At 35.3% G+C, this 19,140-nt stretch overlaps 1 long non-coding RNA gene across 1 annotated transcript in view; it reads right to left on the bottom strand.

Moving 5' to 3' along the window:
* Positions 1-7,463, bottom strand: part of LOC145941885 (uncharacterized) — a 137,892-nt gene extending 130,429 nt beyond the window's left edge. Inside the window, exon 1 of the long non-coding RNA XR_014426254.1 lies at positions 7,383-7,463. This is a non-coding gene — a long non-coding RNA (uncharacterized LOC145941885). The remainder of the gene's footprint in view (positions 1-7,382) is intronic.
* Positions 7,464-19,140: the final 11,677 nt, after the last annotated feature.

A 19,140-nucleotide genomic window follows, 5' to 3' on the forward strand; every position in this document is an offset into this window, starting at 1 on the left:
GGTAAAAGTGAAATAAATCGATATCTTTTAAACTATAATAATTAGAGACATGCGGTTTCCACGTTTTTACTTGTTTTATCAATAGCTATTAATTCACCCAGTCTGATTATCAGAATTGTTAAAAATTATTTATTCACCGGGACATAGAAATTTTTCGACAATAAATAAAAATTTTTTTAGCGTTTCTATATTTTTTTTAACAATTTTGGGTAGCACCGGACGAGTTTTATTAACAACTATTATTGCTCGAAGCGCTGAGATTGTTATATAAAAAGTTATCGCAAACTTTCGTACGACAGGTCTAAAAATTTCTGGCCCGACGGAAAAGTGGTAAAAGTGAAATAAATCGATATCTTTTAAACTATAATAATTAGAGACATGCGGTTTCCACGTTTTTACTTGTTTTATCGATAGCTATTAATTCTCCAAGTCTGATTATCAGAATTGTTAAAAATTATTTATTCAGCGGGACATAGAAATTTTTCGACAATAAATAAAAATTTTTTTAGTGTTTCTATATTTTTTTAACAATTTTGGGTAGCACCGGACGAGTTTTATTAACAACTATTATTGCTCGAAGCGCTGAGATTGTTATATAAAAAGTTATCGCAAACTTTAGTATGACAGGTCTAAAAATTTCTGGCCCGTCGTAAAAGTGGTAAAAGTGAAATAAATCGATATCTTTTAAACTATAATAATTAGAGACATGCGGTTTCCACGTTTTTACTTGTTTTATCAATAGCTATTAATTCACCCAGTCTGATTATCAGAATTGTTAAAAATTATTTATTCAGCTGGACATAGAAATTTTTCGACAATAAATAAAAATTTTTTTAATGTTTCTCTAGTTATTTTAACAATTTTGGGTAGCACCGGACGAGTTTTATTAACAACTATTATTGCTCGAAGCTCTGAGATTGTTATATGAAAAGTTATCGCAAACTTTAGTATGACAGGTCTAAAAATTTCTGGCCCGACGGAAAAGTGGTAAAAGTGAAATAAATCGATATCTTTTAAACTATAATAATTAGAGACATGCGGTTTCCACGTTTTTACTTGTTTTATCAATAGCTATTAATTCACCCAGTCTGATTATCAGAATTGTTAAAAATTATTTATTCACCGGGACATAGAAATTTTTCGACAATAAATAAAAATTTTTTTAGCGTTTCTATATTTTTTTTAACAATTTTGGGTAGCACCGGACGAGTTTTATTAACAACTATTATTGCTCGAAGCGCTGAGATTGTTATATAAAAAGTTATCGCAAACTTTAGTATGACAGGTCTAAAAATTTCTGGCCCGTCGTAAAAGTGGTAAAAGTGAAATAAATCGATATCTTTTAAACTATAATAATTAGAGACATGCGGTTTCCACGTTTTTACTTGTTTTATCAATAGCTATTAATTCACCCAGTCTGATTATCAGAATTGTTAAAAATTATTTATTCAGCTGGACATAGAAATTTTTCGACAATAAATAAAAATTTTTTTAATGTTTCTCTAGTTATTTTAACAATTTTGGGTAGCACCGGACGAGTTTTATTAACAACTATTATTGCTCGAAGCGCTGAGATTGTTATATAAAAAGTTATCGCAAACTTTAGTATGACAGGTCTAAAAATTTCTGGCCCGTCGTAAAAGTGGTAAAAGTGAAATAAATCGATATCTTTTAAACTATAATAATTAGAGACATGCGGTTTCCACGTTTTTACTTGTTTTATCGATAGCTATTAATTCTCCAAGTCTGATTATCAGAATTGTTAAAAATTATTTATTCAGCGGGACATAGAAATTTTTCGACAATAAATAAAAATTTTTTTAATGTTTCTCTAGTTATTTTAACAATTTTGGGTAGCACCGGACGAGTTTTATTAACAACTATTATTGCTCGAAGCGCTGAGATTGTTATATAAAAAGTTATCGCAAACTTTAGTATGACAGGTCTAAAAATTTCTGGCCCGACGGAAAAGTGGTAAAAGTGAAATAAATCGATATCTTTTAAACTATAATAATTAGAGACATGCGGTTTCCACGTTTTTACTTGTTTTATCAATAGCTATTAATTCACCCAGTCTGATTATCAGAATTGTTAAAAATTATTTATTCAGCTGGACATAGAAATTTTTCGACAATAAATAAAAATTTTTTTAATGTTTCTCTAGTTATTTTAACAATTTTGGGTAGCACCGGACGAGTTTTATTAACAACTATTATTGCTCGAAGCGCTGAGATTGTTATATAAAAAGTTATCGCAAACTTTAGTATGACAGGTCTAAAAATTTCTGGCCCGTCGTAAAAGTGGTAAAAGTGAAATAAATCGATATCTTTTAAACTATAATAATTAGAGACATGCGGTTTCCACGTTTTTACTTGTTTTATCAATAGCTATTAATTCACCCAGTCTGATTATCAGAATTGTTAAAAATTATTTATTCAGCTGGACATAGAAATTTTTCGACAATAAATAAAAATTTTTTTAATGTTTCTCTAGTTATTTTAACAATTTTGGGTAGCACCGGACGAGTTTTATTAACAACTATTATTGCTCGAAGCGCTGAGATTGTTATATAAAAAGTTATCGCAAACTTTAGTATGACAGGTCTAAAAATTTCTGGCCCGTCGTAAAAGTGGTAAAAGTGAAATAAATCGATATCTTTTAAACTATAATAATTAGAGACATGCGGTTTCCACGTTTTTACTTGTTTTATCAATAGCTATTAATTCACCCAGTCTGATTATCAGAATTGTTAAAAATTATTTATTCACCGGGACATAGAAATTTTTCGACAATAAATAAAAATTTTTTTAGCGTTTCTATATTTTTTTTAACAATTTTGGGTAGCACCGGACGAGTTTTATTAACAACTATTATTGCTCGAAGCGCTGAGATTGTTATATAAAAAGTTATCGCAAACTTTCGTACGACAGGTCTAAAAATTTCTGGCCCGACGGAAAAGTGGTAAAAGTGAAATAAATCGATATCTTTTAAACTATAATAATTAGAGACATGCGGTTTCCACGTTTTTACTTGTTTTATCAATAGCTATTAATTCTCCCAGTCTGATTATCAGAATTGTTAAAAATTATTTATTCAGCTGGACATAGAAATTTTTCGACAATAAATAAAAATTTTTTTAATGTTTCTCTAGTTATTTTAACAATTTTGGGTAGCACCGGACGAGTTTTATTAACAACTATTATTGCTCGAAGCGCTGAGATTGTTATATAAAAAGTTATCGCAAACTTTAGTATGACAGGTCTAAAAATTTCTGGCCCGTCGTAAAAGTGGTAAAAGTGAAATAAATCGATATCTTTTAAACTATAATAATTAGAGACATGCGGTTTCCACGTTTTTACTTGTTTTATCAATAGCTATTAATTCTCCCAGTCTGATTATCAGAATTGTTAAAAATTATTTATTCAGCTGGACATAGAAATTTTTCGACAATAAATAAAAATTTTTTTAATGTTTCTCTAGTTATTTTAACAATTTTGGGTAGCACCGGACGAGTTTTATTAACAACTATTATTGCTCGAAGCGCTGAGATTGTTATATAAAAAGTTATCGCAAACTTTAGTATGACAGGTCTAAAAATTTCTGGCCCGTCGTAAAAGTGGTAAAAGTGAAATAAATCGATATCTTTTAAACTATAATAATTAGAGACATGCGGTTTCCACGTTTTTACTTGTTTTATCAATAGCTATTAATTCACCCAGTCTGATTATCAGAATTGTTAAAAATTATTTATTCACCGGGACATAGAAATTTTTCGACAATAAATAAAAATTTTTTTAGCGTTTCTATATTTTTTTTAACAATTTTGGGTAGCACCGGACGAGTTTTATTAACAACTATTATTGCTCGAAGCGCTGAGATTGTTATATAAAAAGTTATCGCAAACTTTCGTACGACAGGTCTAAAAATTTCTGGCCCGACGGAAAAGTGGTAAAAGTGAAATAAATCGATATCTTTTAAACTATAATAATTAGAGACATGCGGTTTCCACGTTTTTATTTGTTTTATCGATAGCTATTAATTCTCCAAGTCTGATTATCAGAATTGTTAAAAATTATTTATTCAGCTGGACATAGAAATTTTTCGACAATAAATAAAAATTTTTTTAATGTTTCTCTAGTTATTTTAACAATTTTGGGTAGCACCGGACGAGTTTTATTAACAACTATTATTGCTCGAAGCGCTGAGATTGTTATATAAAAAGTTATCGCAAACTTTAGTATGACAGGTCTAAAAATTTCTGGCCCGTCGTAAAAGTGGTAAAAGTGAAATAAATCGATATCTTTTAAACTATAATAATTAGAGACATGCGGTTTCCACGTTTTTACTTGTTTTATCGATAGCTATTAATTCTCCAAGTCTGATTATCAGAATTGTTAAAAATTATTTATTCAGCGGGACATAGAAATTTTTCGACAATAAATAAAAATTTTTTTAATGTTTCTCTAGTTATTTTAACAATTTTGGGTAGCACCGGACGAGTTTTATTAACAACTATTATTGCTCGAAGCGCTGAGATTGTTATATAAAAAGTTATCGCAAACTTTAGTATGACAGGTCTAAAAATTTCTGGCCCGTCGTAAAAGTGGTAAAAGTGAAATAAATCGATATCTTTTAAACTATAATAATTAGAGACATGCGGTTTCCACGTTTTTACTTGTTTTATCAATAGCTATTAATTCACCCAGTCTGATTATCAGAATTGTTAAAAATTATTTATTCAGCTGGACATAGAAATTTTTCGACAATAAATAAAAATTTTTTTAATGTTTCTCTAGTTATTTTAACAATTTTGGGTAGCACCGGACGAGTTTTATTAACAACTATTATTGCTCGAAGCGCTGAGATTGTTATATAAAAAGTTATCGCAAACTTTAGTATGACAGGTCTAAAAATTTCTGGCCCGTCGTAAAAGTGGTAAAAGTGAAATAAATCGATATCTTTTAAACTATAATAATTAGAGACATGCGGTTTCCACGTTTTTACTTGTTTTATCGATAGCTATTAATTCTCCAAGTCTGATTATCAGAATTGTTAAAAATTATTTATTCAGCGGGACATAGAAATTTTTCGACAATAAATAAAAATTTTTTTAATGTTTCTCTAGTTATTTTAACAATTTTGGGTAGCACCGGACGAGTTTTATTAACAACTATTATTGCTCGAAGCGCTGAGATTGTTATATAAAAAGTTATCGCAAACTTTAGTATGACAGGTCTAAAAATTTCTGGCCCGTCGTAAAAGTGGTAAAAGTGAAATAAATCGATATCTTTTAAACTATAATAATTAGAGACATGCGGTTTCCACGTTTTTACTTGTTTTATCAATAGCTATTAATTCACCCAGTCTGATTATCAGAATTGTTAAAAATTATTTATTCACCGGGACATAGAAATTTTTCGACAATAAATAAAAATTTTTTTAGCGTTTCTATATTTTTTTTAACAATTTTGGGTAGCACCGGACGAGTTTTATTAACAACTATTATTGCTCGAAGCGCTGAGATTGTTATATAAAAAGTTATCGCAAACTTTCGTACGACAGGTCTAATAATTTCTGGCCCGACGGAAAAGTGGTAAAAGTGAAATAAATCGATATCTTTTAAACTATAATAATTAGAGACATGCGGTTTCCACGTTTTTACTTGTTTTATCAATAGCTATTAATTCACCCAGTCTGATTATCAGAATTGTTAAAAATTATTTATTCACCGGGACATAGAAATTTTTCGACAAATAAAAATTTTTTTAGCGTTTCTATATTTTTTTTAACAATTTTGGGTAGCACCGGACGAGTTTTATTAACAACTATTATTGCTCGAAGCGCTGAGATTGTTATATAAAAAGTTATCGCAAACTTTCGTACGACAGGTCTAAAAATTTCTGGCCCGACGGAAAAGTGGTAAAAGTGAAATAAATCGATATCTTTTAAACTATAATAATTAGAGACATGCGGTTTCCACGTTTTTACTTGTTTTATCAATAGCTATTAATTCACCCAGTCTGATTATCAGAATTGTTAAAAATTATTTATTCAGCTGGACATAGAAATTTTTCGACAATAAATAAAAATTTTTTTAATGTTTCTCTAGTTATTTTAACAATTTTGGGTAGCACCGGACGAGTTTTATTAACAACTATTATTGCTCGAAGCGCTGAGATTGTTATATAAAAAGTTATCGCAAACTTTAGTATGACAGGTCTAAAAATTTCTGGCCCGTCGTAAAAGTGGTAAAAGTGAAATAAATCGATATCTTTTAAACTATAATAATTAGAGACATGCGGTTTCCACGTTTTTACTTGTTTTATCAATAGCTATTAATTCACCCAGTCTGATTATCAGAATTGTTAAAAATTATTTATTCACCGGGACATAGAAATTTTTCGACAATAAATAAAAATTTTTTTAGCGTTTCTATATTTTTTTTAACAATTTTGGGTAGCACCGGACGAGTTTTATTAACAACTATTATTGCTCGAAGCGCTGAGATTGTTATATAAAAAGTTATCGCAAACTTTAGTATGACAGGTCTAAAAATTTCTGGCCCGTCGTAAAAGTGGTAAAAGTGAAATAAATCGATATCTTTTAAACTATAATAATTAGAGATATGCGGTTTCCACGTTTTTACTTGTTTTATCAATAGCTATTAATTCTCCCAGTCTGATTATCAGAATTGTTAAAAATTATTTATTCAGCTGGACATAGAAATTTTTCGACAATAAATACAAATTTTTTTAGTGTTTCTAACCTTTAAAAAATGGTTGTTCATCGGAACAGTGTTTATTGTATTATAATTTATATATATTAAAATTATATTATATTTTTATATAATAATTAAAATATAACAAAAAGTTACGCATTCCCAATTATAAATTTAAAAAAGTGTCTTATTTTAAACTTTGTGATTAAAATATTTTTAAAAATCAATTTAAAAAAACATTTTTAATAACAATTTCTAACATTTAATAAAATATATTCAAAAAAAACGACATAATATTATTTTTACTTTTCAAAACGTTTTAATTTTCTGGGTTATTATTATTTTATACTTGTAGATTAATGTAGATCAATGCGAAGTAATGCGTAATTCCAGAAAAAATGTACATGTCTATACATGTATTGCGACAGTGAGACATTCCTCGGAATAATATTATTACCTATCGTTTCAAATTTCGTTGCTTGAATATCCATTGCAAACAAGGCCGTGTCCAGCCGATTTGTTATCATCCCGAAACATTATGAAAAATATTTATGTTTTAATAAAATAATTTTGTCATATTCTGTTTCTCTCGCATTTTTCATTGATCATTAATAAATAAAAATCAGTATGTAATAGCTTTTCAATATTATAATAATTAATTTACCATGTAGTTGCTCCGCCATTGCCCGATCCCGCCCCGGGCCTCCTCCTCGTAGAAGTTTCGAAACACTTGCACTCGCGTTACTTTTTCTTGTTCGCGACGCCCGTGTTTTAGCTATCACATTTTTGACGCATTTCGGTTAAACGCGAGATTCGCGAGAGCTTATTCGCGCACGGCCGATGCTCTGTTTTCGCGTCGCCGTTTTTTTTCAAGACCACTTCTCGCAGGGTCTTGTCCAACGAAAATGGCGACTTCACCGCGACGCACTCAGAAGTCGCCGAAGGACGCAAGCGAGACGAACGAGCGAGATTCACGGCCGACGAGATCAATCTCGCGCTTGCGATCATCACGATTCCGATGTTGATACGCACGACACGATCGGATTTTTCCGATAATTAACCACCAGACACTAATTAACACACACTCGCGGACCGAACCGGCAAGAAGCGCGCGACCGTTGATCAGGAACCATGGAAAATACCACGAGAATGTAGCAGCACTTGTTGAACGAAGATGGCGACTTCGCCGCGACGCACTCAGAAGTCGCCGAAGGACGCAAGCGAGACGAACGAGCGAGATTCATGGCCGACGAGATCAATCTCGCGCTTGCGATCATCACGATTCCGATGTTGATACGCACGACACGATCGGATTTTTCCGATAATTAACCACCAGACACTAATTAACACACACTCGCGGACCGAACCGGCAATGAGCGCGCGACCGTTAATCACGAACAGTGGCAAAGTACCACGAGAATGTAGCAGCGCTTGTCGAACGAAAATGGCGACTTCGCCGCGACGTACTGAAGTCGCTCAAGAACGCAAGCGAGACGAATATTGAGCGAAATTCACGGCCGAGGATATCAATCTCGAGTGTGCGATCGCGATCACGATGTCGGTACGTGCGACGCGATCGGATTTATACAATAATTAACCGTCAAAGACGCTAATTAATACACCCATCCTTTCGCGGACCGACAATAAGCGCGCGACCGTCGACCACGAACAACCGAAGAACAGCACTGGAGCTAGACTGGCACTGCCAGGTTCGGGACGCGCAACGAAGTCACGCCACCGCGTAGTGGGGGGGGTGGGGATATGTAGTCGAGATGTGATTCGCCGAGCTCCCACGTCGCGACCTCTACATACCCCCACCACTACGACGTGGCGCGACGTGTCGTTGCGCGTTCCGAAACTGGCAGGTGCCAGTCTAGCTCCATTGCTGCTCGTCGGTTCGTGATTAAAGGTCGCGCGCTTCTTGTCGCTCCGCGAAAGAACGAATGTATTAATTAGTATCTTTAGTGGTTGATTATCGTATAAATATGATCACGTCGCGCGTACCAACATCGTAATCGCGCTCGCAAGCGCGAGAATGATCTCGTTGGTCGTAAATCTCGCTCAATATTCGTCTCGCTTGCGTCCTTCGGCGACTTCTGAGTGCGTCGCGGCCAAGTCGCCATTTTCGTTCGACAAGCGCTGCTACGTTCTCGTGGTACTTTCCACTGTTCGTGATTAACGGTCGCGCGCTCCTTGCCGGTCCGGTCCGCGAGTGTGTGTTAATTAGTGTCTTTGGTGGTTAATTATCGTATAAATCCGATCGTGTCGCGCGTACCAACATCGTAATCGCGATCGCAAGCGCGAGATTGATCTCGTCGGCCGTGAATCTCGCTCAATGTTCGTCTCGCTTGCATCTTTCGGCGACTTCAGTGCGTCGCGGCCAAGTCGCCATTTTGATCATCTTCGTTCGATAAGGCCCTCCGATAAATGAGCCTTGAAAAAAAGCGGCGACGCGAAAACGGAGCTTCGGTTTTCGTGCGCGAATAAGCTCTCGCGAGTCTCGCGTTTTACCGAAACGCGTCAAAAATGTGATAGCTAAAACCCGGGCGTCGCCGCGCGTCGCAAACGGAACAAAGTAACGCGAGTGTTTCGAAACTTCTACGAGGAGGAGGCCCGGGGTGGCATCGGACAACGGCAGAGCAACCATATGGTAAATAATTTATTTATTATAATAATAAGAAGCCGTTATATATTGATTTTTATTTATTATATATATATATATATATATATATAATGATCAATGAAAAATGCGAGATAGAATATGACAAAATTATTTTATTAAATCATAAATAGTTTTCATAATGTTTCGGGATGATAACAAATCAGCTGGACACACGTCCTTGTTTGCACTGGATATTCAAGCAACGAAATTTGATACGATAAGGTAATAATGTTATATTCCGAGGAGTGTCTCACTGTCGCAATACATGTATCGACATGTACATTTTTTCTGGAATTACACATTACTTAGCATTGATCTACATTCTACATTAATCCACAAGCATAAACTAATAATAACCCAGATAAAATTAAAACGTTTTGAAAAGTAAAAATAATGTTATGTCGTTTTTTTAAAATATATTTTATTAAATATAATTTATATGAAATCATTAATATTTGATTTTTAATTTGTTAAGATCTTATCGAATTTTATTTCTAGTTTGTGTGTGTTCAAGTTTATATATAAGAAATTTTTATTAAAAATGTTTTTTTTTGTTGATTTTTAAAAATATTTTAAGCACGGTTTAAAAGAAGACACTTTTTTAAATTTATAATTGGTATAATGCGTAACTCTTTGTTATATCTTAATTATAATATAAAAATATAATATAATTTTAATATATATTAATTATAATATAAAATTATAATATAATATTTTAATTTAGGTATTTTAACCAAATATTTGTTTTCACGTTTTTTGTAGTTCTATCAATAACTATTAATGGTCCAAACCTGATTATCAGAAAGATGTTAAAAAATTTGTTTTATTAAATAAAGATTTAATTACAATATAGTCAAATAATTGAGTCAAAAAATTTAATTAACACTTATAGTAATTATTATTTATATAATATTAATTATTTTAGACACTTTTATAATTTGTTCATATTTGTATTTTGCAGATCAACATGTGCACTACAACTCCGCTGGTATAAGTCATATCGGTGAGTCTTAATTTCGCCTTTAATGTGCTAATTTTACAAAAAAATATTTTGTAAAAATATTTATATTAAAACCATAAATTAAATAATTTTTTTTAAAAAGTGAAAATTATACGCTTAACACATATAATGTAAACTCTTCATTTTGAATGTATTTGAAATTTTGCTTTAAAAATTTCTGTGATGCAATGATTGTTTCTGTATTTTGTGCTGCACAAAAACGCAAGTGTTGCACTTTTTAAAATTTCCTATGTAAAATATTAAAATATTTCTGTAAAGAAAATTGGCCCATTATAATGTTTTATTTCTTGAAAGATTTTTTAAAAAAGAAATGATTTCTATTGATCTGTTTCTGTTGATGTATGTACTAGTAAAGTAGTATTTTAAATTATAATTGACGGCTGTAATAGATACTCTGTTAAATTTTGGTGTTTCTTGCCGATATAATGATTTACTGAACGATATAAAATAACCGGAATATATCATCGAGAAAGACGTACGCAGGGCACGGAAGGGCGACCGAAGTTTCAGCAAGGATGAGGCGAGCGATTCGCGAGAAAGAGAGAGGGACGGGCGATTTATTTTATTGAATGTTAAATTTCATGTAGGCACTCAGCTTTAGAGCGGCGAGAATTTATCCTTCGGCATTTAATTAATTCACGGGCCGCGATAAATTTTGTGTAATGTATTTGATTAAAGGATAATGCCTCTGGTATTCTCTCTCGCCCACGTCCTCCGCCCAGGGTCCTCTTTGAGTCGCCCTTCTGCTTTTGCCTATCGCGTTCTCTCTCAGCCGGTTTTCGTCGCTGATATCCTCTCTTTTCCGCACGTTGTTCCGTTTCCCTCTATTCGTACCATTCTTTATCTTTGCTTCCTCGGTAACTAGTCACATTCCCAAACCCTCGGAAAATCGGCAGCGCATCGCTATCTCATTATCTCGATTGGTCCATCTTCCATTCTCTGGAAAACAACGCGGTTTGCGCACGTACCTCTCCAGCCTCGTTTCCATCTAATTTTCTCTCTCCCGCGACATTTCAATTTGTTCTCTTTTATTATTTTTATCTGGCAGTGTAGCGACTTTGCACCGCGCCATAAGAGTACTCAGATATAATTAAAATATTCGAATACATATATATCATATCGAATAATGTCGGCCTTCGATCAAATGTCCACGTAGAATAGCCATCAAAAATTTATTAAATTTTTACATATAATGAGACAAAATTTATTAATATTATGTTTGAAATAAGTAATGTCTGATATTTATATGCACTAAAATAAAATGTATTGTTGATATCAGCATTCGAGATGACAATGCTTAAACAAACAAAGATTTTTGTCGTTCGATGCGACGACCTTATCGAGAAAATGTAGAAATGCCGCGGCGCTGTAAAACGGTATCCCTTATGGGTATTTCGGCTCCCGGACTATTCGCAGGAAACGAGTATTGCAATATTTTAGGATGCTCTTAAGAGACTTTGTCCTGGGGAACAATAAATCTACCTCTATCTCCTCCGGTTTATTCGCCGACCTCTTTCACGCGAGCGAGCGGTCCTCGCGCGGACGGGCTGGCTCCTCGATATCGAACCGGCGCGCTTCGTTCGCCATTGTGAAAATCGCGACAGAATTTCACGAGATACACGTTATCCTGGTAAAACGGAAGCCAGCGCTAGTAACTATCGGAATAGAAGGTGGGGAAAGAGAGAGAGAGAACAAACGCCACGTTTCCACTCTTGATGTCGTGCGCTCGAGTTAATTAATCCTCTCGGCGCGACACGGTCAGGTACGCTCCAGACGGGTATCTTCCTTTAATATCGATAATGCGAGCACGGCCGCTGTCGACTGTAGACGGAGTCGAATGATAGGGGAGAAAAAGGAGACTGGAGTGAGCTAATATTTAATAGATGTATATGCGCGTATGTGAAATTGCGTATTCATCAATTGTTCGCTCGGCTAAACTTATATTTCGTTAAGAATTGAGAAATTTATCGTAAAGGCCAAAGACGATTTCAATATGTTGTGCATATTATATATGATTTCTTTACAAATAAAAATTTTTAAATTGATTTAAACGCATATAATTGTATGCAGCGTTAAAAATGCGACTGTATATTCGTCAACAGAAAATCTCTATAATGCAATACGAACGGAATTAGTTGTATAATATACCCTGGTCGACGATTAAGTCAACCCGAATATATGTATGCAATTATGCGTTTCGTGCACTTATATGTATATGTACATATATACGTGTACCTACTTATGTGTACACATGTAAATATACAGACCGAGCTGGTCCATACCGCGTCCGCCGAAACGCATTCGTGCATGTATTCGCGAATACGCGAGCGGGTCCATGATATTTGCCTTAGCTCAATCCACACCCGGCTCCTAATTACTTACAGCCCGGTTTCCGTGCTACGACGGATTGCCCGACGTTATACATGTATACGATATATCACAGGCACACCGCTACTTTATTATAGACGGAATGCATAGTCTTATGTGCGTATGCCTAAAGTACAACAGTGGACTCGAGGGTTATATATCGAACTGATGAAGGAACATGTATATACAAATTTTTTAACATGAGAGAGATAAATACAAATTATAATAATATTTTAAATTATTACTAAATATGACACAAATGACCATTATTAATATAATAAAATGTGTATTTTATTTGATTATTAATAATAATTAATTATTATTAATAATCAAATGTGATACTCATTTTACTATATGTAATGCATATTAATTATTAAAGAAATGTGAATTTACGGATATAAACCAAGAAATTTCTAGCGCAAGTGAAATAAGTCGAGTGTATTTTTTAGTCGCAAAGATTGACGAGGAGAATGCATATCATATATTCTATTCTGAATAGAGAGTAACACGGAAGGAGGAATAGTAGCAGGGCACTACCCTTATGATTCACCCGCGTCTCTCCTCCCCGGCAACCAGAACAAGGCGCAGGGAGGAGAGGAAAACGTAAGTTCCCAGAGGGAAGGAAATTAGAATTAAATAGTTGATGAATTTTAGGAGTGGCAGACTCCGCGCCGGTACACATGTACGTACCTTTAACTAATTGACACGCACGTATAGTCATCTCATAGAAAGCGTTTTCCGCGAGAATACGCTCGCTTGTTCCGAATCTACGCACGTATATCAAGTCAATTCATCTTGTACGAGTTTATCCCGCGATATAATAATTTATATTTAATATTTCTTATTTTTTGAATTGCGTTATTACTAATTTTTAAAAAGCTTATCGCTACAATAATTTTTGAAATATTCCCGTGGCTTTTAAGATTTTTTTATGCTAATTAAAAAACATCGTGATTTCAATAATCGTTGTCTTATTCCGTTCGTCCTTCCTTTACGTCGAGCAACATGCAAGGATACACGTACGATGTCATTATCTGTGCGATATCTGATTTAAAATGGCACGCGGAAACGAATATTCATCGGTGCATATGCAGTCAACGGGGGGTTTGTAATTACCGGTGCCCTTCGATCGCGCCTAATTGGCCCAGGACTTGTTTCTCCCTTCCATCGGAGTTGTTTTCCTTTTTTTTTTTTTCTCCTTCGATCTTTTCTTTTTTATGCACTTTTTTCTGCCGCTGTATCCCCGGAGGCCGTGACCCGGGGCATTGAATTTTTAATTATCGTCTTCTGCATACAAATAAGCACCATAAATACGCGTAGTCACTTCATGTAAATCAATCATTGGATGCTATAAGCCGGTCCGAAGGGATTCACCCATGGTGACAAATTTAGCGGGAGTAGAACTACGCATTGCTTTCAAGCAAATTTATTTTATTTGACATATCAGAAAAAAGTTTCGAGTATGATGAATCTTTTAAATCGATAAATAATGAAGCATATTTAAATAAGCAGGATACATAATGTTTTACGATGCGTCTAACATTTTAAAATTATATCATAGAAATTACGCAATGAGATAATTAAATCGTATTTAATTTTATTTACTATTACATTTAAATAATTTTATAATCACCAATGAAATGTGTTTAGCTACACTTTTGATATTTTAAATATTATTGAATCTTACGATTGACTCTTCCGTTCATCAACTTTCAATTACTATCGTTCTCTGCAAAGTGATCTTTTCACCGCGCCTCTAGCATAATCACTTCCCCTCATAGTTTGCTCGAGTTACTCCGAAAACACTCGGCGACGAATTACACATTTCCCGTCCGACGTTAATAGACAATCCAAATCGCGTTACGGCTAGTGCGTGGTTTATTTTCACGTACTTGTGCAAGACTAACATTCGAGGGTGGGTTTACACGGTTCGTTTGTTTGAACAGCCGATCCGCGACGTACACTCATAGCCGTCGCTATTAATAGGCGTAGATGTCGTGACGTATACAGTTGTAGTGCATAAACTTTATTTGAGATTAGCTGTAAGGGATAAGAGATGGTCATGAAGGAGAGAGGAGGAGAGTGGAAAAGAACGGGGAAGGTCGATTGGTAGCACCATTGCTCTTTATCGGAGATGTCGATTTTTCTTATACATATGTCATGCTCTTACGCACGCGGACTCGTGGTTCGTTTTTAATTACAAGGCTGAAGATTAACGCCTTGTAATTAATATATAATTTTATTTTTATTTTTATTATTGGTTTGATGACGATAAAACATGCGCTCTAACTGCAAAATACATTGTGTTTTAATTCAGTATTTATCTATATATCAATTTATTTCGCTCCGCAAAGTCTGTGGATCGTTAATTTAAATTCCTGTATAGCAGTCGAGGCTAAAGGCATCTCACGTATCGCAGCCTAAGTTATCAGCTCGACTACACGCAGCTGTATATAATGTCATTAGCATATCGGCTGTAGTTGTGCTCGAAACCCGTGACCTTTAAATTTAAAATCCGCTGCCTAATGTTATGCTGAAGGTGAGAAAACACCCTTCCCCGATATTAAAAGTTGCGTGGCTCGGAGATATTACCCCAGGGTTTTGCCCCCTTCTTAGCTGTTCCTCCTCTCCGTTCCCCGTCACTACTCAACTTTAACCTCCCCCACGCGTCGCAATGTTTCTCCTCGGACTTTATAACCTGACGATGGTTGTAACTCAACGGTTTACGTACCGATTCGTGTCGGTTGCCTACATTTGCACATTTTACGCGACGCCTAGGTGCGAGGTTATTGCACAGATTTGTCGTGCACGTACTGTCGTGCGATAACGCGCGATCGCGGAAGATCAGCGGCGGCGTTTTCCTTCTTCTCTTTCCATTGCGAACCGCGCGCTCGTAAAAAATAATTTCGCGAATAGGAATGGTCTGGTTTGCATGCCGTTTCGCTTGCACGATGTTAAGAAGCCTTGTCGAGATATACGTCCGGCTCTCGACCGATTTTTCTTAGTCACCCTCATTATGCACACCCCATGAGGTATCCAGCGTGAAAATCGTAGACGTGAATTAATCTTTGTGCTCTAAATCTACATCACTTTTGAACACAGCAAATATATCAATATATCTGTATGCATATATCTATAAGAAAGTAATTAAAATATTTTTAAGATATTGCTTCAATAAAACTCGCAGTTATAAACATTAATACTTTTGACATCGAGCAGCAACTTCATTTATCATTTTATTCCGCGATAAGAGAACATTCTTTCGAGCATTCCTTATTCGTGAATAAATGCAAAACAGCCGTCTCATTTTATGCAGAAATGGCATTTTTAATTCTAATTTGTTTTTTTATTTCTGAAAGCGATTGCGCTCGATCTCCGTGAATTTCCAAGAGGCGTTATATTGCGTCGTAAATTTTATCAAATGCAATCTGCTGAATCGGTTTTTGACTTCAGGTCGAGGCCGCGCTCGGGATATCGATTATCGCGATATATCTTACCACGTTACTTATACAGTATCGGTGCTTGTTACTTGCATGCGTATATCTATATATATACAATATATACCTTCTACAGTATTTCTAAATTATCGCAGAAATATTTTACAACGATAATTTTCATGCAAGGAAAGTAACTATTTCTTGAGAATTTATGCGAACAAATCTCTTCCAGATATATACATATAAATGAGAGATTTTGTGTTTAAGATAGATTTTTATATAATTTTAATATAATTTTAATTGGAGTTAGATTACAGAGCAGTAACGTATACATGTATTGTAATAATTAAAGAAGCTGTGAAGAAAGAATATTATAAAATGAAAATATTATTTAAAATATTTGTTTTGTCTTTTGAATATTGTGTTATGAGATTTATGCAACAATTTATATAAACATCCTATATGGTGACCTATACATTTTAAACGGTAATCTGAGACGGTTGCGTCCAGTCTCACACACGGTATATACATTCGTTCGTCTTAAACCGCCTTAAACCACTCTTCGACCACCCCTTCGACTACCCCACCGACCACCTTCGACCACCGTCCCAGGCAGTGATGGATCGAGCCATGTTATCACCACTGCCGGAACACCTCCACCCAGTCGAAATACCGTGATTCGTAAAGGACGAGGAGAGAGAAGGTGGTCGGTCGGCTTCTACCGTTATCGTGCGCATTGTTAAGAGGGCACTTACCTATGGACAGCTGCTAAATAGAAGCTATTCCCGTCCTGAGTTGATTCTTTTGCGATAAACGGCGCGAATTCACAGAAATATCTTTTCGAAAAAAGTATATTGAGCAATAATCGATAAGTAACGAAAATTTGACAAATATTGAAGGCAGAGTCAATAAATTATCTTCTTTCTTAAAGAATAGTACAATCCATATTACAGAATTTTTTGGTATATTACATCAGATATTTTTAAGATATGTTTGAACAATTTTTGAACTTATTCTCCAAACGACTGCTTTCTTCATCTTTTATATATATTATTGAATATAATTTTATTAAATATGCTCTTATTATGAAGGGGCACAATAACTTTGATCGCGAGAGATACTGTTCGGAAAATATTTATATAATGTTTATGCAGGGGACTTAAGTATTCTTGCTTGATCTCTGTCGATTGTTTCCCTTTTTTCGTTCTACCGGTCTCTCGCTTCGGCGTTAAAATATCGATGCGGGGATATATTTACGGCCGCGGACACCGTGTAAGTTTACCTACCAAGAACACGACTCGCCGCGCCCCCGTGGTTTCCACGCCAATACGATGAATATGCAGTAAAGAATTGTTGTATTAAATATCAGCAGCCACCACGTGGACGCGACGGAGAAACCAGCAACCGTAGCGGGTACGCGAGCGAGCTCTTCACGTCGTTTTGTTCTCGCTGCCTTTAAAACAAGACAATTTGTTTGTCCGCTCGATACTACGGGTGGCGCATCAGCGGGTGGGATGTATCCCAGCATCTCTCTTTTCCTCTCTTTCCCTCATCCTCATCCCGAGCCTCTTACTCTTGCCTCCACGTTCTCCTCTTCCTTGCTCTTCGATATAGAAGCGGCCTCAGGTATCCGTGCATATTCGACGAACGGCTGGATAACAAACACGTCGTAACAAACATAAATCCATAACTAATACGCAACAGATTAAAATTTCATTTCGCAACTTACGTCGCGGGGTTGGCGGCGGCGGACCGAAGGCGGCAGCCGCCCACGGCTGATTAATTGAATTTTAATTAAATCGCCGTGGAATTATTAATAGAAAGGCTATTACTGCGCGGTAAACTCCGGAAAAGCCTCGATCTCGTGGAATCAGGGTAATTAGTGATTGAGCAGAGATAATGGAACGTGTAGAATACTATTGATAAAATTATATATCTAAATAGATTTTTTTTTTTTTTTTTTTTCAAGTACCATCTCGCGTTTCTTTTTGTCTTTATGATTAACCAACTTCTTTTTTTATGACTTTTTATTTGTGATAATAAAAATATATTCTTTTATTAGTTGATTTACTATGACGCCCTGATCTTTTATCTCTATGCTCAAATCTCTATGCTTATTCATGTCGTAGTGTTGTTTCTGCAGTTGACATAATCAAAAACGATCACGACAAAGCATTTTAACTGCGACTCCTCTGGAATCACGATGGTACGATAGTGCGATGCCTCGTCGTTATGTGAAAATTATCGACGAGGCCGGTATACTCTTTAAAACAAAATCCCGCCTCGTAAAATTCCTTCATTAAACGTCGAAGGTGGCCCATAAAATCGGCGAATTCGAAAGGGAGTTCTGAAGCGCGTCGGGCAACACAGGGGTTGGCAAGGGGAGGAAGAGGGTGGAGTGAAGGGGTTAGATGAGCTGAGGAAGCGGGAATCGCTGCCGAGCAGGTAGAAACGTACACCTCTCGCGCGTCCACAACACGCGCACCTCGCGCGTCCCACGACGGTTGTTGTACGTGTCGAACCCCCGTGGTGCCTCGGCACCATCTCACGGCTAAGGCTAATTCCGCCGGAATCCACTGTCAGATCGGCGGTTGATTAAAATCCACGAACCTCCGATATACGAACCGTCGAACTTTGTTCGATGCTTCCCTCTCCGGTTTATCGCGCGTTTACGACTATAAATACTTTCGACTATAAATTCTTATACTTCCTTTGTGCGTGTCTCTCATACGCCGAATGACAATATGAAGAATTAATTTACGAGAAGCCTATATTAATAATATAGTCAGAAGTCAATAGCATATATTTTTTAAATACGCATAACATACATATAACAAAATGATAAATCTAAAATATTGATTTATGCATTATAAAATATTACATTTATTTTCTGTGATATATAATAACGAAGCAAGACAAATATATTTACTCTCGT

Source organism: Prenolepis imparis, unplaced genomic scaffold (assembly GCF_030444845.1).
Source record: "Prenolepis imparis isolate NDT839.2.m4 unplaced genomic scaffold, iyPreImpa1.0 SCAF_10, whole genome shotgun sequence".
In the NCBI taxonomy this organism is placed as follows: Eukaryota; Metazoa; Arthropoda; class Insecta; order Hymenoptera; family Formicidae; genus Prenolepis; species Prenolepis imparis.